Source organism: Ailuropoda melanoleuca, chromosome 6 (assembly GCF_002007445.2).
Source record: "Ailuropoda melanoleuca isolate Jingjing chromosome 6, ASM200744v2, whole genome shotgun sequence".
NCBI lineage: Eukaryota > Metazoa > Chordata > Mammalia > Carnivora > Ursidae > Ailuropoda > Ailuropoda melanoleuca.
Window position 1 is genome coordinate 128,200,186 of NC_048223.1, and position 25,037 is coordinate 128,225,222.

Consider the following 25,037-nt stretch of genomic DNA (forward strand, 5'->3'; position numbering starts at 1 on the left):
CATAAGTGGCTTTGAATTCAAACTTGCGATCCCCTCTCTTGCAGTGACTAGTTCGTGTCTGGTTCGGTTCTTCTCGCCTTCGGGCTGTGTGGAGCCTGCCCTGCGTTGGTGGTGTTGCCTGGTCAGCCAGATGCTTGGGTTGAGTTCATATGCAGAATCCCTTCTCCTGTCCTGGCTCTCCCGTCGCCAGTGTCCCTGTTTCTTCCCCAGTGGTTGAAGTTTCCCCGCTCTCTTTTCTGGTGCTGGAAGCCAGAGAGACTGACGGTTTGCTCCTGAAGTTGAGCTGCTCTGAATGTCTCAGATGTGGGTCTGCTCTTAGACTCAACGTCACAACAATGGGAAAATCGCCCTACGCTCTTCCCTTCTCCCAGATGTCCACTCCGCTCCAGGGTCTGCCTGCTGTTGATCACTCTCCAGTGCCTTCAGCCTTAAAAAAACAGCCTGAAGATTTTAGTTGTTATCTGTAGGAGGGTTGGCCCAACAGGAGCTATTTGTCCATCACCAGAAGCGAAATGGCCCATCTGCTTTTTATTTTCTGGGACGTTGTTGCATCGACATATGTACTTTGATTCTGTCCTCCTGGACCTGTTACTTTATTCTTTTGCTTTTATTCCAATGGGGCTTTTGTAGGTAGTGGCTGTACATGCGATTATTCAAGCTACCACGTTTAATCCAAACTCTAGAGTGTTGTCTTTATTTTGAATTATTTCCCAAAAATTTCTGGGTTGAAGGACATAAACACTTCCAAAGCTTATGATAAGTGGACATGTCTTAAGTTGTGGTTTTATCCATTTGCTTAAGCAGGAATGGACCTGGTCTGCAGAGACCACACCCCCCGACTTCTCTTTGTTCTCTCTGACAGTAGGAGAGACCCACAGAGCTGCAGCCAGGACCAGAGAGTCTCTGAGAACACCCAGAGGAAAGGCTTTTTCCAACCCAAGAAACAAATCCCTAACTTTTCTTGACTGATCTAAGGCTATATATCCTTGGGAATAAATTCTCACTAGGTTGGGTTTACATTTTTACCATCTCTACAGCTCTGCTCATCTAATCATCTTGCCCCAAGTTAGGATTGTGGGTTTATCATGAAATTAACTCCCAGCCAGTTAGAGAACCAGGGTAGCAGCGAGCCGTAGAGGAAACTGTCAGAAGGTCTTATGTGAGGTGGTATTTGACTTGAGCCTAGAGACTCTGCAGTAGTTAGGTTGGTTCTCAGAGGTGGATGTAAACCAGCAGCTTCATGGTTGACCAGGGGAGAAGCTGACAGCTGGACGATGTTATCGAGCTGATGCTGTCCCAGCGCACTGGGTTGTCTCCTCTGTAAGTGCAGTCAGAATCTCAGGGGCTCAACCAAGGCTGCCTTGTCTTCTTATCCTTTCTTTGGCTGCTTTATGACACTCTCTGTGGACAGGGAGTCTCAGTTCTGCTCAGCCTATCAAACTGCTGGAGACAGAGGACAGAGGAGCCGCAGAGAGAATGTCAGCGTCAGCTGAGCGGAGAACAGCCATGGTTTCAGGAGGGCTCCCCTGGCTGGCGGAAGGCTGATGGTTCAAATAATCCGAGGTGAGCTGTTCTTGCAGGAATGCACCTGAGCCTCGAATTGTGGTTTTAGGGGGAAGGGAGGCAGTGAGAGGACACTATCTGCTCCAAGTGTGACCCATGGCCAGAAGCGTCAGGATCACCTGGGAACTTGCTTGACCCACCCCAGAGCTAAGGATTTGCATTTTAACGAGACCCCCACCCCAGCTGATTTCTATGCACTTTAATACTGAGGAGGTACTGATCTAGGAAGGCTTGTCACATGTGAAGACGCTCACCCGAGAAATGCACTCAGGCTTTCTTAGGCTGGAAGGAATGTTTCAGGGTAGCGGCTGACCTGGTAAAGCAAAGATGGAGAGCGTTTCCCAGCCAGAAAGCTCACACGTGGGACAGTTCTGCGTCTGCTCCATTACATCGGGAAGCACTGACGTCACATTACTTGAGTTTTCTAGGTTGATTTAAAGCCCACCTGTAGGGGCGCCTGGGTGGCTCAGTCATTAAGCCACGTTAAGCGTCTGCCTTCGGCTCAGATCAGGATCCACTGGGGTCAAGGCCCGCATTGGGCTCCCTGCTCAGTGGGGAGCTTGCTTCTCCCTCTCCCACTCCCCCGGCTTGTGTTCCCTCTCTTGCTGTGTCTCTCTCGGTCAAATAAATAAAATCTTAAAGAAAAAAATAAAGCCCACCTGTAAACCCCTGTTTACCAGCATCGGCAAGATGCCCGGCATGGACACTTCTCAGCACAACTCTTCCGTGTCTGGGGCCTATGTCCCTCGTGGGAGCCCTCCTGCCTGCTCTCCTGGCTGGGAATCATTGGGAGATAGGGAGATAGGTTCACGAGAGAACCCCACATTTGCTGGCATTCCTTTTGTTCATGGGAGGGAGAAGGGATTCCTTGCTCAGATAAAGCATTTCTACAGATCATCTATGCTGCATTAGGAAATGCTTTTAGAATCTGTTTTATTCTGAATTACATTTTGACCTCGCCAAGAATAGTCTCTCTGAGGACACGGGACTTGCAGGATGGGCCCCCTCTCTCCGGTCATCATCGCCAGTGTTATGAAGCAGACGGGGTGGCATGCTCTATGGGCCTTCCTCTCCAGGCTTGACATATCGATGCTGGCAGCCTACCAGGGAGTTTGTGATCAGATTGGCTCTGAGAACCTCCGAGACCCACGTAATTCTCTTGATTTATATGCCGGTGTGATAAAGACTTGGCTCATTTCTGGGGAAGTCAGAGGTAGACAGAGCTGAGTGTTTAGATAAAGTTGGAAGCACTTTATAATTTTTACCGAGTTGCACATTTCAGAGACTGTTCCACCGAGGCTGGCCTCCAGGCAGGGCAGCACCCCGAGCTGGTTTCTCAGGGACCCCCCCCGCTGTGTTTTGACCACATTTCCCTGTCAGAGCCTGGACTAGAAAGGACCTGTTGGTGGATGGGCTTTCCTTTTCCAGGCAAGGCTTGGGTACTGGGGCTGCAGCAGAAGCTGCAGGCACGTGGAGAGAGAGAGAGGATTCTGAAGGTGATGACGAGGCTTACCATAGTGGGGGGATGAGTGTCCCCCAAAAGATAGGTCCAGGTCCCAACGCCTTGTACCTGTGACTGTGACCTCATTTGGAAATAGGGTCTTTCATCTGTAGATGAAATTAAGGTAAGGATCTCAAGATGAGATCATCCTGGATTAGGGTGGCCGAAGTCCAATGACAGATGTCCTCAAACGGGCAGGAGTGAAGAGGACACACAGAAACACCAGGAGAGACCGTGAAGACAGACACAGAGATTGAGATGATGTGGTCGTGAGCCAAGGGACGCCTGGGGCTATCAGGAGCAGGACGAGGCAAAGAAGGATTCTCCCCAGAGCCCCCAGACCTCCCTTCCCCAGAGGGAGCACAGCCCTGCTGACACTTTGTGTCCTGACTTCTAGCCTCCAGGACCATGTGAGAATAAATCCCCATTGTTTGAAGTCACCCTGTTTGTGGTCGTTGGTTTCAGCAGCTCCAGGACACTAATGCCTCTCCTTTCTCCAGAAACCAGCAGCCCAGCCTGGTCCTGGCAGTCCTCTGCTCTTGGCAGTGATCTCTCCTCTTTCCAGCCTCACTCCCCTGTCCAGCTGGGCCAGTCTGTGCTCTGATGAGCTGTGTCCCCCTGGCTGGTCTTTTTGGCTGTAGCCTCAGGTTTTTTTTTTTTTTTTTTTTTTAATGTTTCCTTTGTGCCCACAAATGGGGAGGATGTTTCTGCTGTCAGGGCTTCAAGTCTTTGCCAGGTGTCCCGCAGTTTGTCTTGTTCTTTTCGTATTTTTACAGCCGTTACTCCTAAGGAACTGGGTACATGTCGTTCTCTTCAGTTTGGATCAAAAACAGGCAGGCGTTCACTGTGGAAGGTCTGGGTGTCTCCCACGGCCGCTCGAATGTCAGAGTGGGCTCAGTCCTTGGCTCTTCCCACCTCGTGCTGAGTTCCTGGAGGACACTTGTCGCTTTTGCTGCCCTGCATCCTGTCCATGGTTTTTCTTTGGGAAAAGGAGCCTTTCCCAGCCTCCAGCCCACTTAGCAGGGCCCAAGCCCCTGGGTGAGGTTGTGGCGGTCAGCCAGTGAGAGGTCATCCTGACATTTCTGCATTGACTACTAGGGAAGGAGACGTCTGTCCCCATGAGGGGAAAGCCTGCCTATGGATGGACGCAACACTGGGGGAGGGAAGAGGCCAGTGGGGCAGATGGGGTACGGAATTTTTAAAAAAGATTTTCTTTACTTATTGGGGAGGGGAGAGTGGGAGGACGGGCAGAGGGAGAGCATCTTTAAGCAGACTCCCCGCTGATCAGGGAGCCTGCCACAGGGCTCCATCCCATGACCCCCGAGCTGAAATCAAGGGTCAGACGCTCCACCGACTGAGCCAGGGGTACGGAATTTAAGGAGCAGTCACTCACGGTGGTGAAGCACAGGTTGGCCCTGGACACAGCACTGAAAGCAGAGCTGAGACAGGGAATTCAGGAATTCCTCATGACTCCTGGATCCAACGGTGCCTGAAGCCTTTGACCCCTGAGTTCTTCAGGGTGTGAGCCAGTATGTTTTCTTTTGTTCAAGCGACGTTGAGTTACATTTCCCATCTCTAGCAACCAACTGAGGCCTCATAATGTGCTTTCCCCGTCTTACTCCCCACCAAGTTTGCACCAGGGCTCTGAATCCTTCCCCAGGCTCTGCCTGAGAATCTACCACGGATGTCCCAGCATCAGACTGCACATCTTCAAGATCTCTCTTTGGTTCTTCCAAGAGGCTTACTCCGTCTCTGTGCAAACAGGCCTTCTTTCACTCTCCTTCGAGATTCCCACACCTCAAGGTGGAGGACTCTCCTGTGAGCCGGGCTTCTCCCGGAACCCTCACCCTCCATGAACAGTCAGCAGAAAGAGCTGGGAGATCACACAGAAGAGTCACTGGGTTGAGGAGAGCTGTTTTTTTTTTTTGTTATTTAAAGATTTTATTTATTTATTTGACAGAGACAGCCAGCGAGAGAGGGAACACAAGCAGGGGAGTGAGAGAGGAAGAAGCAGGCTCCTAGCGGGGGAGCCTGATGTGGGACTTGATCCCAGAACGCTGGGAGCACGCCCTGAGCCGAAGGCGCCACCCAGGCGCCCCGAGGAGAGCTGTTTTAATTTCAGAGAAACCTCGAGCAGTGAGTGATGATAGGTGGTTGTCAGGAAAATGGGTCTGATGGTCTCGAGCCCTAGGTGGGCAGACGGTCTATGGCTATCAAAGGAAGTTAAGCTTTCAGAGAGCTGAGGCGGCTCTTTGGGGCACAGCCTTATAAATGTTAGTGGGATATCTGGGTGAGGATCTCAGGGCCCAGGGCCAACACCTTCTCTGCCCAGCCTTGCTGCCTGTCCTGCTGTGAGCCTCCCCGCCTCAGGTACTCTGTTACCAGATGGTGCCAAGCCTGGGGTAGCCTCAGGGGAGGACACTCCACAGTTAGCCTATCCTTTCCCTAGTCCCTCGTCCGCCAAGAAGGACTTACTTCTGTGCTCACAGCCAATACATTTAAAATAAAAGGTTGTGACTGGATAATCTGTGAGAACATTCATAAACCATCCTGTATGGTAGAATTACAGAGAAAACCAGAGTTTTGTGTAGGACATGATTATGGCCCCTAAAGATGTCCGTGTCTTGATCCCCAAGGCTGTGAATGTGTGACCTTGCATGGCAAAGGCAACTTTGCAGACGTGATTAAATTTAGGACCTGTGATGGGGGATGACCCCAGGTTATCTGTGTGGATCCAGTGTAATTACAAGGGTCCTTACAGGAGCGAGGCAGGAGGACCAGAGTCTGGTGACAGGCAGAGTTTGGAGTGAGGTCAGGACGGGCCCAGCAGCCAAGAATGCAGGTGGCCTCTAGAAGCTAGAAAAGCTAAGACATGGATTTCTCCCTGCAGACCTCAGAAGGAACATAGCCCTGCCAGTGGCTTGCACGGAGGGCTTCTGGCTCGGGAACATAGAAGAATACCCTTGCTTTGAGCCACCAGGCTCGTGGTATCTGGTCACTGGAGCCACAGAAAGCTCATGTGTTTACCGGGCCTGGTAAATAGGGAGGCTGAGAGGTGCAGGAGATGCTCGGCACCGGGGGCCTCGGGGGCTGGGACCCGCCCACTGGCAGCAGGGGCTGCACAGGCCCGGGAGGAGGAAGGCTCAAGGCCCCTCCTGGCTCTGAATCGGGGTTTGAAGCATCACAGGCAGCGTCTCCCTCTTCAGAGGAAGCGGTTTCTGATGCTTAGGGAGCCTTCTGGTTAAAATGTTACATTCAAAATGCAAAAGATCTCTGAGGCACATTACAAGTAACACTGGGAGTCCTGACTAGGAATTGAGAACGTGGAGGGCAGCATCCCGGCCTCTGGGGCCTAAAATTCCACTTCACCGGCTCGCTCTCAACGCAACCCCCTGTGCTGACTTAAACTGGCAGGATTTACTTCTCCTTGCTCAAACCTCCCCGAGAAGGAGGAACCCCTCTGCTGTTGCCCTCTGCCATCCCACAGATGAGGGAATCACGATAAACAGGTTTTGTGCAATCTCTTTATGCAGAACGCTGAGTTTATTGCTCACGGAGACTGAAATCTACATCGAACACTTGCTTTGCTGGTCTGCTGAGCAGGACGTGGGGAAGATGCGTACTTAATGATACAGTATGAACCAGAGAGCTCAGCTCTTATAATAATTTTGTTATGGTCAATCTAAGCCTAATATCCTCTTTCATAGCATTTGCTGCCATCCTGAATCTTTCCTCTGAAAAGCAATAAGAGGAAGGCCATCAGCAGAACTTATGAGAAAATGATCGCGCTTAAAATAACCCTGACTGCTGGCCGACAGCACCACGGCCTCGTTGGGAATGACCCCCAGCCTGCAGCCCAGGAGGGACCTGCCCAGAGCCACCTGTGAGGCCGGCTAGCACCGACCTGCTGCCCTCTGGCATCCCTGACGCTCCTGTCCTGTCGGCAGGATGGGGCTTCAAAGGAGTGAAAAGGGGTCTCACATGCCTAAGGGAACCCAGGGTGTAGGCACGAAAGACCACTGACCTTCCCAGCTGCAGACAGTGGCTTGGCCACGCCCACTCACCTCTCCCTTGGCTGCCAGGACAAGCTCCCAAGCGGGCACAGTGCCCCTCCCAGAGCCCTTTGCTTGAGGTCAGGCTTGTGGCTGGGTGGGAGGTGATGGTGGCAGTAACGTCCATGAGCACCTGCCATGTGGTGGCCTGCACAAAACACCTGGCACTTGTGTGTGTATCCTGAGGTTTCCAGAGCGGCAGCAGAGACCTGAACCTGTGCTCCCTAGCATGGCTGGACTCTGCTGGCCTGCTCTTCCAGAACCTTCCAGCAGTGGAACAAGCAACGAGCTCCACCTTGTGCCACGTGCAGGCAGATGGGGCTCCCCTTGCCTGAGGACCAGTCGGAGGTCTTGGGACCCTGCCGTTTGAGGGGTGTTCATGTGACAGCACAGAAAAAGCAAGAGGGACTTAGCTCCTGAAAAGTCACTGGTCTGGGGCAGGGGTTAATATTTCCATTTGCTTAGAGACAAATACCTCCTTCTGAGGAAGCAAACACAGGAGAGAAAACAGCCCATAGGGAGCGGTGGTTGTGTGGGCGAGATTAGAAGTGACAGTGAGAGCCTGCCTGCACACTCAGTGACGGTGGTGAGCCTGCCCGCACACTTGGTGACGGTGCAGAGCTGGCCGGTGCGCCCGGTGATGGCGAGAGCCTGCCTGCACACTGGCTGTTTTCCAGGAGCCTCAGAATGCAGACCATGGAGAGAGGCATCCTGTGATGGTCTTGTACCCACTGAAAAGTGATGCCCCCAAGACAGTGACCGTGGGACCCGTGGATGCCCCCCTACCCTAGCTCCTCACCCTTTTGAAAAGTGCCTTTACAAGCCCCACAGGCTGCGTTCCCTGGGCTCTCCTGCACCCAGGCTCTCTCTGATACGCAACACCGGCTTTCCTTCTCTCATTTCTCTGACACTGAGATTCAAGACCCCGGTGTTAGGGGTCTGGTGACGTGGGGGCAGCCAGGCCGTGGGACCTACCACAGTCTGTGGGGCCAGTGTCCGTGCCGTGGCACAGGGGGCCCCCTATTCCAAGGGCCGCAGCCAGGCCCAGAGCCTTCCTAGAGCCTTGCAGGCGCGTGACTCCCTCGCTCACTGCTTGGTGCCTTCCTCACAGACCGCGTGTGGAGATGGGTGCTGCGGGCCTGCTTCAGAGACACTTGTGACCAGGGTGGTGATGAAGGGCAGAAGGAAACAGGAGCCTCAGCTCCGCACACCGGGCCTTCACCAGCGGTTTTCATCCTCTCATGTTCCAGAGACCCCAAGCCCGCCATTCACATGTGGACAGGGTTTCTCCGGAGGCCTCCCTCCTTGGCTTGTTGATGGTACCTTCTAGAAGTGTCCTCATGTGGTCTTCCCTCCGTGTGAGTGCAGCCTTGGTGTCTCTGTCCAGGTTTCCTGTCGTAGGGACACGGGCCTGCTGCATCAGGGCCCACGCTCATGGCCTCGTTTTACCCTAATCACCTCTCTGAAGGCCCTGTCTTTAAATACAGTCACATTCAGAGGTTCTGGGGGTTAGAATTTCAACTCACAAATCTTGGGGGAACAGAATTGAGCCCATGGCGTCCATGTATCTGTCGGCTATTATCGTAATCATGGTGCGCAAACCACCCCAAAGCAACCCTAGCGTTATTTCTCCTTGGCACCTACAGGGAGTGGTGCCAGGCTACAGACACGCTGCTTTGGGGTGGAGGGAGGCCGGGGGTGGGGGGCCGGCACCGGGCTGCCGCTTGGGGTCGGGTCTGCCCCATGCGTCTCATGACTTTGTGATCAGTGGTCACCGATTCTGTTTTCTGCTGTCATGGTCGAAGCCCAGACTGCACCAGGCTGGGTGGGTCCTATCCCCCAGTCCCCACTGGCCACGGCCAGTCTCAGGCCAAGATTGGAGGATGTTACAGATAAATATATACATTTATCTTGATATATTTATTAAAAAAACCCTGCAACCTTTCATTTCTCTCACATGATACTACTCGTTTTTGTTGAACTTCTCTTAACTCAAACCACAGCTCATCGCGGAGTCTTTGGTCTTTTTTTCTGGTTGGCCTGTTGTCTTCCCCCTGGAACTGTCCGCTATTCTGGTCCCCGCCGCAGTCCCAGGGTGCAGAGCCACCACACACGAGGATCTGACGTGTGATGTACGAGGTGGCCCCATACGACTCTGCAGGTGTGACAGAGAAATGATCAGTGAATGGGGGAAGGGTGTGAACTGTTGGTGTCATACACAAACACCGACTTTTCGATTGCCATTAAATTCAGCAAAACACAACATAGTGGATCTTTGAGTTTTGTTAGCATTATGGAACCCGCACTCTGAGTTTAAGATTTGGTGTGTAGATATGTGGTTAATTAGCATTTTTATTGTTAGTAAAAATGAATCTAGTATATTTTCTAGGAATGCACACTTTCTCCTGAGCCATCTTTAGTTTTAAGAGTAAATCTTACATCGTATTATGGTTTGTTACATGTTTCAAAAGCAGATGTGTTTTTTCTTCCTAAGCCATCCTGGGTACCCAAAATTTTCCCACTCCTCAGTTGATGTCCTACTGGCATTTTAGGGACACTTGAATCTGGAGTTGGTCTCACTTCACTAGTCCTTGGATCCAAGATTAGAGGGAGTCATTTTTCATTTCTTTATGTTAAACCTTTTTATCAAGGAGAATATACATAACACGGAATTTGACTGTCTTAACCATTTTTAACTGTTTAGTTCAGTGGCATTAAGTAGACTCCCAATGTTGTGTTCATCTCCAAAACTTTTCATCTTTCCAAACAGAAACTCCGGACCCTCTGAGGAAAGAGAAACTGAGGTGTATTAAACATTTTGAGTTTATTTGAGCAAAAATCGATTCCATTCAGGCAGCATCCAGTCTAGCAGATAGAAAGACGCTAAGCAGCTGGACAACATGAATGACTTCCCTGGGCGGGAGGGAACGGGCAGGAAAGCGGGTTGGCTCTTGCAAGGTCCCCTTCCTTCAGGGGATGGACGGAGGACCTCCCTAGGTGCTGGTCACATGATTCTGGTCTGAAAGGTCTAAGGTTCTATTTCTGGAAGAGCTGAAGCTGAAACCTTAAGTCTTGGTTTGGTGACACGGGGCTTAGCATACACGGCTTGATTTTGGACCTGCTTTCTTGTTTTTAATACCATGAAACAATAATTGCCTATTCCCCCCCACCATCTTTTTAGGCTAAAAGGCCAAAAATCATTTTACTGCCACAGGTCCTTTGTACGGGCAGTAGTGTGTGAACACGTGGTTTCATTGACAGCAGGTTTGGTAACGGTGGGTGAACGTCCTGGGGCGTGAGGACACCAGCCGGCTGGGCTGTGAGCCTGGGTCCCGCATTGGTGCCCAGCTCCTCTGCAGTCTGGGCAGAGGAGACGCTGATAGAATGTTCCTCCTGGGAAGAGTGGAGATCGAACTCTCTTGCCATCTGGGTTTGCATACAGTAAGAGCTCAGTACCTGTGTAAGGAAGTGTATGCAGAAGGCAGAGCTGTGCACATTGAGAAGGTGTGTTCTTCACTGGCGTGTTGGGGCCCAGTCCCTGAGCACTCAGGGCAGTGACTGTCCCGCAGACGACTCCTGGGCACTGTCCTTCAGGCCTGGGGGGACCAGAGCATCCACTCCGCCTGCAGTCCAAGGGGATTTTCTTGCTCTTCCTGTCGGCAGGCTAGCGGCCCCTGCCTTTGAGACCCCGGGGATGAAGCTGCCTCCTTCCCATGCAGGCCCCTGCTGACCAGGTGATGAATGGGGTCGGCCGGCCCTGAGCCAGGGCAGGTAGCGGGCAGGAGACCCGCCTAGCTTTGCTGCGCTGGGTGCAAATGGATCTTTAAATTGAGGTTTTTAAAAACTTGCAGTCAGGCGATTTGACCTTTGGTTCTAGAATTTGCTGCCATAACCTTTATTATCCTCCAAGGCGGCCGTGCTGTGGGCTGGCCCTGTCTGACGGATGGGAGGGAGGGAGTGAGAAATTGGTCTCCACCGAGGCACCAGACGGGCAGGCACAGCAGGTCTGACCTGGGGCATTAAACATGCTGTCCTCAGACAGAGGGGCTGGGTGGAGAACCACTTTGGATTCCAATAAAATGGATGAAGAGGCCCTGATACAAAGACCTTTTCAGGGAGAATTACCGTGTGGACTTCAGGCCTCCGACTGCCAGATACAGTGTCTCTGACCTTTTCATAAGCAAGCGCCCTGCTTATTTACCCATTCCACGTGATTCATATCCTGGGCGGTTTTACTGGCCACCTCCCCTGCACGCGCATGCACACACCGCCTACAAGTCATCATGGCCCCATCCCTCTCCCAGTCAGGGACCCCTCTGACTGCCAGCCACAGCCCCTGTCCCCATCGGCCACAGCCAGTGTGCCAGTCACCGGCGTTTAGTCAAAGGAGCTGGGGGGTTTCTGTGCCCACAGGACTGCCGTGGGCTTTCCGCACCCCTGAAAGGGACATGTCGGACCTGTTCTTTTGTTTAGGAGCTAAGGACCCCAGGCGGGAGCCCTGGGTTAGAGGGCCTCTGTGCTCAGTCAGGTTTAGTAGATAAAAATCAAGAATCAATCTTTGCAGCGGCATACTTACACTAAAGGATTATTTGTTGCTTATCTGAAACTCATATTCAGCGGGGTGTCCGACATTTTATCTGGTGACCCTACACTGAGCCTGGCCTACCTGCCAGCCTGTGACACTTTAGTCTGTGTGGAAGCTCAGGGAGGAGGCTGGGGACACTGTGAATGATGAACAGCACGAAGGCCCAAGCCGAGGGGCTGGGAATGGGAATCCCCTCTGTCACAGCCTGGAGGGCGGCTGGAGAGGACAGGGGTCCCACAGCCCTTCCCTGCAGAGTTCTGGGGCTCCTCAGCTTGTGCGATCCCCGGGCCTAATCAGGGGACCCAGGAAGATGCTGATACTGGGCATGAGCAGGACCGCACAGGAGGCGGGAGGACAGGACCGGTGTGAGAGGGCATCTGGCAGGGGAGGGTAGAGCCCCCGCGAGTCCCGCCCCCACATCTAGTTTTGTCTCCAGCTGCTCGTGCCTAATCACCTGTTCTCATGGGCTTCTGGGCTCTGGGTGGATTCTCCAGACAAAAGTCACTGCCCTTCCCATTGGCTGCGCCCCTGAGCAGGTCACATAGACTCTGTGGACCACAGCGTGACCGTCTGTGAAACGGCCTGACCACAGGACATACATTGCCTTGTCATTCTCCCACAAAAATAAGAAGCAAACAACAAAGAGATAGCACTGTGCACCTCTTGGAGTGGCCGCCGCCCAGAACACCGGCAACACCAGACGCTGGTGGGGATGTGCAGCATACGGGGAGCTCGTCCGTTGCTGGTGGGGGTGCACAGTGGTGCCCCCACCTTGGAGGACGGTTGGGTGGTTCCTTGTGATGTCATGATTTATAACCGATTGATAGTTGGTCTTGGTCCCCACTTCTAGCACAGAGCTCCTACGCTCCGAGAGCCACAGAGGTCTCTTTTGTTATATTACTGAGGTGACTTTTGGAAGGACAGGGCAGGCGGCCAAGAGAATCAGCACTGGGACTTTCAATCCCCCTCCTGACCTCTGGGGGGGAGGAAAGGGCTGGGAGTCGAATCAGGAATACTAACGATGGTGTCGGCTGTGTCTACGGAATGAAGCCTCCCTAAAACCCCACAAGGATGGGATTCAGAGAGCTCCTGGGTCGGTGATCCCATGGAGCCCACGTGGCAGAGAGAGGCCCCTGGGAGAGGGTGTGGAAACTCCTCACTTGCCGCCCCCGCCGTCTCACCCCGTGCATCTCTTCCATCTGGTATTCCTGAGGGGTACCCTTCTGTTACAAACCAGTAATCTAGTGAGGAAAATGTTTCTCAGAGTTCTGTGAGCTGCTCCAGCAAAGCAATCAAACCAGAGGAGGGGCTGGGTCATGAGAACCTCTGCTCTGTAGCTGGTGGGACAGAAGCACGGGGGACAGCCTGGACTTGCCATGGGTGTCTGCAGTGGGGGAGGGGCAGTCCAGGGTCTGATGGCACCTCCAGTGTCAGAATAGAGTTAAACTGTAGGACACCCAGCAGGTGTCAGAGATTGCCTGGTGCTGTGGGAACTCCCTCTGCCCCCACACTCTGGAATCGATCATCCAGGACACCTTTACTTAGAAAACTGTATATACTCTCAGCGTACGGTCCAGCAATCACACTGTTTGGTATTTACCCAAAGGAATTGAAAACTTAAGTCCACACACAACCTGGATATGTTTTGTTTCTTTTCAAAGATTTTATTTATTTATGTATTCATTTATTTAGTGACGGAGCATGAGCAGGGTTGGGGGGGAGGGGCAGAGAGAGAGAGAATCTCGAGCAGACTCCCTGCTGGGTTTGGAGCCTGATGGGGGCTTGATCTTTTGACCCTGAGATCATGACCTAAGCCGAGATAAAGAGTCAGAGATAAAGACTCAACTGACTGAGCCACCCAGGCGCCCCCACAACCTGGATGTTAAAAACAGGTATGTTTATAGCCATTTTATTTGTAGTTGTCAAAACTTAGATGCAACCAAGATGTCCTTCAGGTGATAGATAAATGCGCCATGGGCCATCCATACAACGAGAGTACTCATTCTGAAAAGAATTGAGCTTTTAAACTATGAAAAGACAAGTAGGAAGCTGAAATGCATTATTCTAAAGTGAAAGAAACCAATCTGAAAGGCTACATGATTGTAGGATTCCAACTACATAACATTCTGGAAAAGGCAAAACTGTGGAGACAGTAAAAAGATCAGCAGTTGCCAGGATTAAGGGGGAAGGAGGGGTGAAGAGCGGAGCATGAAGGATTTTAAGGCGCATTCATCCAAACCCATGGAATGTGCATCACCAGGAGTGAACCTCACAGAAGGTCTGTCTTCGGTGATAGTGATGTGTTCACGGAGGTTCATCAGGTGTCATGAACGCACGGCTCTGGTGGGGGATGTGTGTAATCGGGGAAGCTGTGCACATGTGGGGTCCGGAGACCTCTCTGTACCTTCCATTCAGTTTGCTGTGAAGCTAAAACTGCTCTAAAAAAGAAAGTTTATTTACAAAAAAGTGAAAAGCAGTTGCATTAGTTAGGATCCTGGAGACACAGAACCGATAGGATGTACATATGAAGAAAGAGAGAGAGATTTATTTGAAGCAATTGTCTCACATGATTGTGGGGGCTGGCAAGTCCCAGGCTGCGGGGCTGGCTGCAGGCGGGAGACCCCGGGAAGAGCTGACGTGGCAGCTCGAGTCTGAAGGCCATCTGCCGGCAGAGCCCCCTCTGGCTCCAGGCACTGAGCTTTTTTCTCTCAAGGCCCGATCGGATGAGGCCCACCTACCNAGTTTGCTGTGAAGCTAAAACTGCTCTAAAAAAGAAAGTTTATTTACAAAAAAGTGAAAAGCAGTTGCATTAGTTAGGATCCTGGAGACACAGAACCGATAGGATGTACATATGAAGAAAGAGAGAGAGATTTATTTGAAGCAATTGTCTCACATGATTGTGGGGGCTGGCAAGTCCCAGGCTGCGGGGCTGGCTGCAGGCGGGAGACCCCGGGAAGAGCTGACGTGGCAGCTCGAGTCTGAAGGCCGTCTGCCGGCAGAGCCCCCTCTGGCTCCAGGCACTGAGCTTTTTTCTCTCAAGGCCCGATCAGATGAGGCCCACCTACAGGACAGGGGGTCATTTGCTTTATTCAGAGTCTCCTGATTTAAAATGTTTAATCTCATCTAGGAAATACCTTCACGGTGACCTCGACTGGTATTTGACCCAATGTCTGGGGACCGTAGCCCAGCCAGGTTGGCACAGAAAGTGAACCATAACAGCAGGGTGCAAATGTACTGTCATCTCCAAGTTATGGCTTGAGGTCCCAAAAGTAAGGAAGTTATCTTTATGATTTTTTTTCAGTGAAAATTTCTTTTTTATGGTCATGAAGATAATGCACACTCATGTTTTGAATCGTGAAGTACAGTAAAGAATAGAGTAAGTAGAATGCCAGTCCTGTGTTTCTGCCTCCAGGGGAGAGGCTATTCACACCTGTCCTAAGCAACGGTGTGCACACCCACACACTCACATATGCACCCACACTTACATATGCACAACACGTGCCCACACACACGCACACACACACTCAGACATACAAAGTGCACACACATGCACAGTGCACACACATGCTCACACGTGCACACACACAACACATGCATGCTTACACATGCACGCACATGCACACACATGCTCACACATGCACACACAGTGCATACACGTGCACACACATGCATGGTGCACACACATGCACAGCACATGCACAGCGCGCACACATGCACATGTGTGCACACATGCATAGCACACACATGCATGATGCATGCTCACATACGCACACACATGCTCACATGTGCACACACGCACAACACATGCATGCTTACACATGCACACACATGCTCACACATGCACAGCGCATACACATGCATGCACACACACACAGGCTCACACATGCACAGTGCACACACATGCTCACATACACACATGCACAGTGCATACACATGCACACACGTGCACACACATGCATGGTGCACACACATGCACAGCACATGCACAGCGTGCACACATGCACATGTGTGCACACATGCATAGCACACACATGCATGATGCATGCTCACATATGCACACGCATGCTCACATGTGCACACACGCACAACACATGCATGCTTACACATGCACACACATGCTCACACATGGACACACACATGCACAGTGCATACACATGCATGTACACGCACACACATGCTCACACATGNACACATGCATGCTTACACATGCACACACATGCTCACACATGGACACACACATGCACAGTGCATACACATGCACGCACACGCACACACATGCTCACACATGCANTGGCAGTGGATCGTGGTGATAAATGGGCGGAAAAGATTTATGATCGCTCAGTCCTGAGGAGAGCAAGGAGGCCATGAATAGGAGAGTGAAGGGCATTTGATTTAGAAAGAATTCTCCTTACCAGCTGTGAGTTCCCGTGTGCTGAGAAGTCCCGGGTCCCACCGAGAGAAAGCCTCAGTGGAAGCCTGAATCTTGTGTTGGCGAATCTGCTTCCTTCGGCTGCTCTTCTTGCAACTGTCCTCGCGTCAGTGGAGACGGAAGTACCNTGCACAGTGCATACACATGCACACACGTGCACACACATGCATGGTGCACACACATGCACAGCACATGCACAGCGTGCACACATGCACATGTGTGCACACATGCATAGCACACACATGCATGATGCATGCTCACATACGCACACACATGCTCACATGTGCACACACGCACAACACATGCATGCTTACACATGCACACACATGCTCACACATGCACAGCGCATACACATGCATGCACACACACACAGGCTCACACATGCACAGTGCACACACATGCTCACACACACACATGCACAGTGCATACACATGCACACACGTGCACACACATGCATGGTGCACACACATGCACAGCACATGCACAGCGTGCACACATGCACATGTGTGCACACATGCATAGCACACACATGCACAGCACATGCATGCTCACATGTGCACACACTCACACATGCACATACTTAACATGTGCACACACGTGCAAACACATGCACAACTTTATAGAAACAAGACGATGTTGCACACATTGTAAGCTCCTGTCTTCACTCAGCACACCGTGAACTCGCATGAAGGACTGTGGTGTAGGTCATTCTCATTCACGGCTGCATTAGTTTCCACTGAGTCATTGTATCATCACCGTGTAGCAACAGCATGATCGTGGGTGTTAGGTTGTCTCGCTGTGATTTGGATATACATATATTTTGCACGGTTGTATAGTGATCTGCTTGGGGCAGGTTCCCAGGACAGGAGTGTCTGAGCTCAAGGGAACACGGTTAGATTTGGATTCCTGTTGTTCCCCTGGCTTGTGGTGTGCGTGTCAAATTCCTAGTCCTGCGAGTTGCACACTCTTAAATATTTGCCCATCTCATATGTGGGAAGGGATCTCCACTCTTGTTCTCGTGCTTGAGACCTTGAAACATATCCGTTATTCTCCGCGTGGTTTTAAACCCATCTCCTCGTCCTGCTGACTGTCAGGGTAGAGCAGAAGGTATTCCTTTATCAGAATAAAGGAAAGACATCCTTTAGATATGGCTCTACGTTCAGAAGCATAGGCCTCGCTGACGGTGACTCAGGCACCCAGAGGAAGGTAGAGAACCACAATGATGAGATCTTTAATTGTCAACACCAAGATGTTGGAAATCATGGCAGAAATGGAAATGGGATGATTAACAGTCCCTCTTCAATCAGGAGGGTGCCTGCAGTGTGGTGGAAAGAAATATGAAGAATGGCTGGCAGTGGATCGTGGTGATAAATGGGCGGAAAAGATTTATGATCGCTCAGTCCTGAGGAGAGCAAGGAGGCCATGAATAGGAGAGTGAAGGGCATTTGATTTAGAAAGAATTCTCCTTACCAGCTGTGAGTTCCCGTGTGCTGAGAAGTCCCGGGTCCCACCGAGAGAAAGCCTCAGTGGAAGCCTGAATCTTGTGTTGGCGAATCTGCTTCCTTCGGCTGCTCTTCTTGCAACTGTCCTCGCGTCAGTGGAGACGGAAGTACCGTGCAGAGGGGCGCTAGCGGGCGTGGACACCCCTTGCGAGAGTGGAGGGGAGGCCAAGTCTGCCAGCTGCAGGCAGGGGCCTGGGTCGCACTGGCACAGCTGCTCCCCTTGATGGGGAGGGCTACTCACCCTGTCCCCTCTCTGTTTTCTGTCTCTTTTCTCTGGCCAGCAGCAGCCTGCTGACGGTCAGGGTAAATAGAGGTCTGCCCTGCTGGAGACTTGCCCTCAAGTGTGCTGAGTGCGCTTTCCCTCTGAGGGGATCTGCACGGGGTCACTGGTGGGGACAAGGTTGAGCGACCGTCCGTTCAGACGACACATGAGCCCCTGATCCTTGGTGGGCACTGGCTACTATGGAAGGGTTGCCAGCTGTGTTCAGATTTCCAAGGGAGGCGAGAGGGCAGGACTCAGGGGGCTGAGGCTGCACTCTGCCCTTTCAGGAGGTCCACACCATGGACAGCCTCTCTCCACATCTAAGCTTTTAACCCCCAAGAACTCCAAAGGGTGAACTCCAACAGGATACCCCTGGAACAGGCCTGGCCACCTACCCCTTGGTGCCTCTGGGGCAAGCCCTCTGCCTTCTCACGACCCCTCCGTACCTGGCCGCCGGGAGCGGAGCCTTCTTACTGCTGTGTCAGCAGCCAGATCAGACAAGAAGGGGGTGTTTCCAGAGAGAACCATCAGCAGGGCGTGCATCAGAGGGACAGGCCTTGCAGGTGCCCAGGCCCTTGGTAACTATTGAGCCTTCCCTCTTACCTTCACAAAGGGTTCAGGGTCCCCTACTGCTGGGGGATTTGTTGTTTGAACATAGTGGTGTGGGTCCCAGCCCCCAGATCTGGAGCCTGGACGGTGGGGATGCACAGCTCCCCGGAAGCAGGCCCCCAGGCGTTTAGCCTGGTGTCCTGTGCCTGCTGAGGGAGCCAGCCCTGGTCTCCAGCTGCCAGCGGACTGTGTCCCTGTCTGTTCTGCAGGTCAGATGTGTGGAGGGAGGTGACGATGGCTCAGCATCCGAAAGAACTGTGGAACCATCATTAAGGTCCAGTAGGACCTCGGTGGCCTTAGAAGGGAGCATCTTCATGCTGGGAGAGAAGGTGAACGAGTTTCTCGATGAGCTGGAGGTTAGAGGAGGTTGGATGAGGGTGACGTAATGGTGAGGGAGGCAGAAATGGTGTCCCTCCTCCTCCTGGGGGGGCTGTGAGCAGTGTGTGCAGAGGATGCCGACAGCCGACCCCTGATTCCAGAGCTGCTTTCTGGGCATTCCCCCCCCCCTTTTTTTTTTTTTTTTGTCATCATTCGCTGCCTGTACCTACAGGACATGAGCAAGTCTGTGCCGTTTCTCAGACGGGGGTTCCAATTCTGGCCCTGCATGGTACAGTAGTGATCGGGGGCAAGGTGCTGCTTCTGTCTAAGCCTCGGTTTTCCAGATCTGTTGAATGGGGACAGTGCCTTGTGGGTCTACAATCAAGTTCATGGGCTGAATTGTGTTCCCCCAAATTCAAATGCTGAGTCCTAACCCCCAGTCCGTCAGACTCTGACCTTATTTGGAGATAGGATCTTTACAGAGGTAGCCAAGAGACAGTGAGGTCATTAGGGTAGGCCCTAATCCCATATGAGTGTGTGCTTATAAAAGGGGAGATTTGGACCCAGGCATGCACACAAGGAGAATGCCGTATGCACGTGAGGATGGCCATCCCCGAGCTAGGGAGAGGGGCCTGGACAGATCCTTCCCCCATGACCCTTGAAAGAACCAACCACATTGACATTATGGTGTCAGACTTCTGGACTCCAGGGCCGTGAGACAATAGCTTTTTGTTATTTAAGCCATCCAGTTTACAATGCTTTGTATGGCAGCCCCAGAGAACGAATACAAGCAGTAATTGGAATAATTTTGTAAGTACCTGGCACACAGTAGGAGCTTAGTAAATGCTGGTGAATTAGCTTGGTGGTCCAGGGAATGTAGCTTTGGCCCTCAATCCCCTCCCCTCCCTTCCCTCTGCCTTCCTACTCCCCCCTCCCTCCCCGGGTCTCCTTCCCACCTCCCCCTCCCAACCTCACTTCCCTCTACCCACCTCCACCCACCTCCCTCTCCCCTTCCCCCCTCTCCCTCTCTCTCCTCCCCCCCCCTCCCTTTTCTCTCTCTGCCTTTCTCTCAACTCTGGGGCTGGTGATGACCCAGGTGAGCCTGGGCAATGCAGTGGGGAATGTACAGGCACCAAAGATGCCGTATTGCTGTGTCTCCCCAGGGAGGAGGCTCTGGGCTGCGGGATTTAAAGAAGAAAGCCAAAGGCGACCCGAACTGCAACCATTGCTTTAACCCAACTGACTCATGTGGCTTTCAGCATTTGATTACGGGCTGATCCAGCGACCTGATGTGTTTTCATTGTAACACTGACTAGATCGTTGATAGTGGAGTTGTGGTTCTCGGAGGGCACTGTTTTTGCACAAAATTAAACCCTGCTCCCATGCCCTGCAAAGAACCTCCCCCCGTCCTCCTGGGTTCCTTCAACTCCGTCCACACTCGCCATTGCAGTTCTTGTGGACGCCTCATTGTCCCTCCCCACACGCCCATCTCTTGCCTTCTCATGCCCCTTCCCTCAAGGCTTGGCTCCAAGGCCACTTCCTCCATGCTGCTCTCCCAGATCATCACACCCAGGCTTTCAGAGGCTCTGATGGAGGTTTATCTGCTCTACAAGGCTTGAGGCAGGCCCAGCCTCTGGCTCATCTCGTCCCACCTTCCACGCGACACCTGGTAGAGCTTCTTGCGTGTGTTTGTACTCAGTGTTTGACTCTTTCTCTGATTGGGTGATTGCGAATGCGATGTATGGGCTCATTATTTTAATTCACACTCAACTTGCTCCCTGTAACGTGCAGCCATTCACCCATCTTGGAGACTTGGGCAGGATTCGAGGTCGGCCAGTGACTACTCCCCACTCCTGGCACCGGTCACCGATTTTGTGATTATTTTTGGTCCTCCTGATAGCCCCGTGTCTGTGTAGGCAGGGATTGTGGCTTTTTACCATATTAGTGGACAGATGAGGTTGTCCTGTAACATATTTTCTCTTCATATTCTGGCAGAGGCATTTTGCAGAAATTTATACATTCTTCCCTGATGTCATTTTTAGTGGTCACATAATATCTTACCTTATGAATGTACCGTGACTGAGTCCAGAATTTCCTTTTTGCTTGTGGATATTTAATTTGTTTCCGGGCGTTTGACATTTAAAATGACACACTGTGATACGTCCTGGTGTGTCTACCTGTCCCTTTGCAGCCCTGGCTCCCAGGGAAAGAGTCACAGAGGTCACATTACTGGGTCAGCCCTGAGGCTCTCTGTCTGTCCTCACGGCAGGGTTGCTGTGTGGAAGCCCTGAGCAGTTGACATTGCGCCTGACCCACCAACCTGGCCACGGTGCAGATATTTGAATCTTATTAGCTTTGGGAAGCCCAGGCTCGGCTGCTGACGTGTCTGCTTGTCAGATCAGCTCTTTACTCGTCCTGGCCCACGGCGATCACCGGATCTAATAAGGGTCAAGAAGCAGGTCAGGCTGCCGGCGTGGACCTCTTGTGACAAAGCCCCAAGCCTAGAGCCCTCCTTTAGACTGTCCTCACACGGTGGCGTACAGGTGCGGCTCACAGGCCGCTGGGGGCCCGCAAGACATCTGTGTCCTAGATGGATATTTTAAGCACGGGGCTCCGGCCTCCCAGACAGGCAGACCCCAACCTGAGGGCAGTCTTGGGCTGGGCTGGTCAGTCTGGGCTGCTCCCGTGTCTGGCCTGATGGGCAGGGATTGGATGGATCTGAGCTCAGCCCTGGCCCATGGCCCCACCCTGACGCAGGGTGCCTGGGGCGAGGGGTCTGTCTGGGTGTCGTTCCCTGTACCAGACGGACAGCCTAGTGCCAGACCTCGGTGTGTGAGTACCAGTGTGTAGGTGTGTATGGGGGTGGGTCTGCTGTAGTCTTTGTGTTCGTGGTACAACCGAGAGCAGCCTCGCTCTTCCCTTGACCTGGTTGGTAATTTAGACCGCACCAACCCTCCCCGAGCTAGGATGGAGCCAGATGGGTTTGGAAGTGCCTGGATTCCTGGTGACCCAGGTGTGTCCAGACTCTGACCCCACCAAAGAAACCAGCCCACGGCTCTGGAAGAAGAGAAGCCCAAGAGTCTGAGAGCACTCAGCGTTCCAGCTGTGATGGGGTGCATGAGGCCCCCGGGGCAGCCCCAACTCAGGAGGACTGACGGTCAAGGGTCTGGCCAGAGGAGGGCATCCTGGAGTCCACGGGTTGACCAAGGTCAAGGGCCTGGCCCTTAACCCACAACTCAGTGGCCCCCCAACCCCGTAGAGTTACTGGCAGAAGTCACAGGATACAGACTGAGGAGTGAGGCTGGGATGTCCGAGTGGTACATGTTGGGAGCACTTTGAAAATTCCCTCATTGGGCGTCAGATACACTGACATGTCTGATGGAGACACAGCTCTTCCCAGCCTGCGGGTATGAGCGGGGAGTGGGGGGGGAGGGAGACAGCGTGAGCGCTGAGAGGAGAGGGGGCCGGGGGAGTCGTGGACCCTGCTGTGGACACTTGCACACGGTTTTCCTTCTGCTGGAGTTTTACCTACATATGAGCCGAGTGTCAGAGTCTTTCCACAGTGTCGTTCTCCCAGTGCTGACTGTGGCAGAGGTCACCTTGCATTTTAATGATGGATTATTCCTTCAGGAATGTGGCCTTCCTTGTTGGTTAACTGAGTGTCACTGGTTTTTTGGAAAAATAACTTTAAAAAAAGGTGGTGTTCTGTTTAGTTTGTCAACAAATTGCCTGAAATTTTTTTCAAATGTGTGTTTTATTGTCAATAGATTGAAAATGTTGGCACTTGGCATAGTCTCTTTTCTGCAGATGATGTGATTTTAATTACCCTGGAAAACTTAGAGAAAATTCCTCCCATACGGAGGTTATGTTAACGTTTTTGTCGTACTGTGTATGACACATGTCAGTAGGGACTGGCACGAGTGACAGGCAGGGGTTGGCGTCTTTCCCGTGGACCCACGTGTTGAAGCGTGGGCCTCGCCCCGTCAGCACACCCATATCTCCCAAACCAGGGGGCACGGCCGTGGCAGAAGCCAGGAGTAGGGATGGGAACTCCCAAACCTGTCTGGACTCACCTCAGTGCAGTCCCTAATAATAGTGCTTCACTCAAGATAAAAAGTGCTGGGCCAAGAGCCAAACTGGGTGGGACTGGATGAGCGGCTATGGCCGGGTGCTCCAGGGCAGAGCTGGACGTGGGCTGGGGCCACCGTCCTGCCCCCACGAGCAGAGGAGCCATGTGGCGCACCTGAGTCATCTCCCTGCAGCCAGCCGAAACTGGCCCCAGGCCTCCAGAGACCCTGCTGGGGAGGGTCCTCGTGGGGTGTTGCGGGGGGGAGGCCACACGTCCTTCGTTTGCTGTTCCACGCAGGGTGCAATGGTGTCCCCGTTCATCGGGCATTGTGAACACGTCCAGTTGTCTCCCTGGACTTTCTAGAAATAACGTGGCTGCTCCAGGAGCAAGCTGAGGGAGGCGTGGGTTGCGCCTGCCTGGGGATGCACCCGTGTGTCCTCCACTGGCAGCAGGTCCAGCTCGGCCCCGTTCCAGAGGCAAGATCCAGTCCACACTTCACGCTCCACATGGTCCCCATTCGAGCCTGCGTTAGCTTCTCAGGGCTTCCCAGCCAGGTTACCACAAACTGGTGGCTTCTCACCGCAGAATGCCTTCTCCTCCTCCTGGGGAAGGCTGAGCCTCTCCGCCCCAGTCCCACAGTGCTGTGGTCCAGGCTGTTGGCCGGAGTTCCGTCCGACTAGCTTCATTCCCCGGGACAGTTTTGTTTTCTAGGATGGGGGACAAACACAAACAGCTGAGCAGAGTCAGTTCCCCCCCCCTTGTTTCTAGATGTGACATCAGCAAAAATGAGAAAGGTACCCCCCCCACCCCCGCATGGGGCCGGGCTGAGACCGGAGGGCCAGGCCGCTCAGAGGACTCCAGCAGCAAACACCACTCCATCCGCTAGGAGGCCCTCTGGCTTTGCTAACATCCACCCGAAGGTGCGGGGAAGTCAACTATGAATACCACTCAAGAGCACAGCGTCTCCCCAGGATCTTTCTGTGGTGTTCTCCTGGACACACAATGGTAACTTACAAGCCATAGGATTCCCCTTCGTCACACGCCCTTGTCACAAAGCCGCAAAGTGGAGCTCACGTGAAGCCAGATGCAGCCGCGCTGGGGCTTTCTTTCTAAAGTGCTCTCCACATTGCTGGGGGTGACGACGGTGGATGGCAGGCCTCTGAGATGAGCGTGGGGTGACGTGGTGTTCTCAAAAAATGTGGGCTTTCTGCTTGAGTCTTGCTTGTTCTCTGCACGATTCTTTTTTCTGCACCCAACACCCCTCTGGCTTCAAGAATGGGCTTCTGTGGGAATAGAAATGTGGACAAAACAAACCTCTGCCTGTTCCAGGGGTCCCCACCCCCGCCTGTGGGTGCCTAAGGACCAAATTGAGGTCGAAGCTCCCCTGGCTTCCTCCTGCCAGCTGCTGCAAGGAGGGGAATCAGCTGTGAGGCCAAGAGGGGACGGGAGCTGGGGGCTGCCGAGCTCTGATGGAGGAGTCCAGGCTACACTCGTCTAGCTAGAGGCACAGGTGGTGTGACTGCGGTGTGTGCGTGGGAGGACAGCCGAGGAGAGGAGAATGTGCAGGTATGTTGCAGGCCCTGCAGCTGTGCTGAAGAGCCGGGCCCTCCGTGCTCACCTGGCTCCTTCCTAGCTCCAGGGGATCATCTGCAAATAAAATTCATACTTGTTCTCCTGCCTTCCTCCCACGGCTGCGGGCAGGTGAGTGCATAAAGTAATGCCAGTGAAGGTGCTTGGACAACTGAGCGTCTTGTGCAGAATCACACAGGTGCCCTGAGCTGAGGTTCCCTGATGCTCGTCATTCAGAGCCAAGCTGTCTGGCGACACCCCCACTGCGTCACCGTGGTCTCGGGGCGTATCTTGAATATATCAGGACCAAGTTGCCTTCTAGTTAATGTTAATGAAACAGCGGAGCTTGCTCCTGCCACTGGGTGTGGCCTCGTTTTCACCCTCTGTCCTCCAAGGCTCGGGTCTGCAGGGTGCGGGCTGGGAAGAAAACGTGGACAATGACACCTTACATCAGCAAAGTGTTATAATTATTTCGTTTAAAATAAGAAAATGAATTAAAATTTACCAGCAAGGATCAAGACGGACCCCCGCCCCGGTCTCTAGATCAGACAGTGACGCTTCACCCACACTTCCAAGGG

General features: G+C 52.7%; 1 long non-coding RNA gene across 1 annotated transcript in view; it reads left to right on the forward strand.

Moving 5' to 3' along the window:
- Positions 1-25,037, forward strand: part of LOC117802779 — a 297,497-nt gene that overhangs the window by 84,589 nt on the left and 187,871 nt on the right. The gene's annotated exons all lie outside the window — the stretch shown is intronic.